We start from the raw sequence: 2,240 nt of genomic DNA on the forward strand, positions 1-2,240 counted from the left end.
GTTTTACATGAGTGCAAATGAATGCTCTGGGACTTTCATTCTTCTCAATATCAACCACAGCTTGTTAAGATCCACACACTATGCCTTTGCATAGTCAGTAAAGCACAAATTCACATTCTTCTGGTATTCTTTATTTTTAGCCAGGATCCATCTGACATCAGCAATGATATCCCTGGTGTCACATTCTCTTCTAAATCCTGCTTGAACTTCTGGAAATTCCCTATTTTTGTACTGTTCCAAGCCATTTTTGAATGATCTTCAGCAGTCTTTTGTTTGCATGTTCTAGTAATGGTATTTATTGTTTGATAGTTTCACATTTCGTTTGGATCGCCTTTCTTGGGAACGGCAACAAATGTGGACCTCTTCCAATCGATTGGCCTGACAACTGTCCTCCAAACTTCCTGGCTTAGACTGGTAAGTGCATCCAAGACTGCAATTGTTAATTGAAACAAGTCAGTTGGTATCTCATTGATTTCTTGAGCTTTATTTTTTATCAATGTTTTCAATTAAGCTTTCACTTCCTCCTTCATTACCATTGGCTTCTGCTCATATGGTACTTCCTGAAATTTTTCAGTGTCAGTCAATTCTATCTGGTACAATGATTCTGTGTTTTCAGGCCATCTTCTTCTGATGTTTTCTGGGTCATTCAATATATTGCCCATAACATTTTTCAATATTGAGACATGAAGCTTAAATTTGTTTTTCAGTTCTCTCACCTTGAGAAATGCAGAGCGAGTCCCTTTCTTTTTATTCTTTAATTCTAGCTCTCTGCACATTCCATTAGAATACTTTGCTTTGTCCTCCTGAGCTGCCCTTTGAGATCTTCTGTTCAGCTCTTTTACTTCTCGTTACTTTGGCTTCTTGACTCTCCAGTGTAATTTTTAGAGTCTCTTCTGACCTTTATTTCAATGTTGTTTCTTTTTTCCTTCATCCTCTGTTTTTGTAATGACGCTTTGGTTTCTTCAGAATTCAGATCTTTTGTTCATAGGGTTACTATGAGATGTACTTGAACCAACAACACCTAACAACAACAACAACAACAACTTAAATGATAAAGAGCCAGTGTTAATGAAAGAAGAAATTCAAGCTGTATTGAAAACACTGGCCAAAAAAAAAAAAAGACCCTAAGAATCAATGGGATACCTATTGACATGTTTCAATTAACAGACGAAGCCCTCACCAGTTTATGCATGGTAATTTGGAGAAGAGCTATCTGGTCAACTGATTGGAAGAGAACCATATTTGTTCCCATTCCTAAGAAAGGTAATCCAACAAAATATGGAAATTATCAAATAATAGTATTAATATGACATGCAAGAAAAATATTGCTGTAGATGATTTTAAAATGGCTAGAATAATACATAGACAGAGAACTGCCAGAACTTTAAGTTGAAGTTTGAAGAGGCCAGAACACTAAGAATATAATTTCTGATGTCAGGTGGATACTGGATGAAAGCAAAGAAGACTGTTTAATTATGCTTTATTGATTATGCAAAGGCATTTAACTGTGTGAATCACAACAAATTACAGTTAACATTGAGAAAATGGGAATCCAAGAGCATTTAATTGTGCTTATGTGTAACCTAGACACAGACCAAGAAGCAGTTGTGCAAACAGAGCAATGGAAGAAAGGTGTCTATATGGGTTGTATCTTGTCTCCATACATATTCAATCTGTATGTTGAGTAAATTATTTGAGAAGCTAGACTCTATGAACAAGAATGTGGCATCAGGATCAAAGGAAGACTCATGATAAACTATGTGATGTAGATGACACAAGATTGGTTTCTGAAAGTAAGGTGAACTTGAAGTGCTTCTGCAGAAGATCAAAGACTTAATTCTTCAATATTGATTACATCTCAACATCAAGAAAACAAAAATTCTCAACTTTTCATTGATAGACAATATAATGATAGATGAAAACAATACAGAAACTATCAATGACTTCATTTTATTTGAATTTACAATCAACACTCTTGGTACTAGGAATCAGAAGAAAAAAGGGACATATTATGCTGGGGAAGTCCGCAGTCGAAGACCTCTCCAAATTATTGAGGTTCAGTGAAGTCAGTTTAAAGACGAAAGTGTGTCTGATTCAGGCCATGGTCTTTTCAATCACTTACTATGTATCTGAGAGCTGGACAATGTAAAATAATGATAGAAGAACTAATGCCTTTGTGTTGGAGGAGAACACTGAATGGACTGAAGAAAGAACAGACAGATATATCTTGAAGAAGGTGC

This window comes from Elephantulus edwardii, unplaced genomic scaffold, assembly GCF_000299155.1.
Source record: "Elephantulus edwardii isolate Elephantulus edwardi_28Jun2011 unplaced genomic scaffold, EleEdw1.0 scaffold00132, whole genome shotgun sequence".
NCBI lineage: Eukaryota > Metazoa > Chordata > Mammalia > Macroscelidea > Macroscelididae > Elephantulus > Elephantulus edwardii.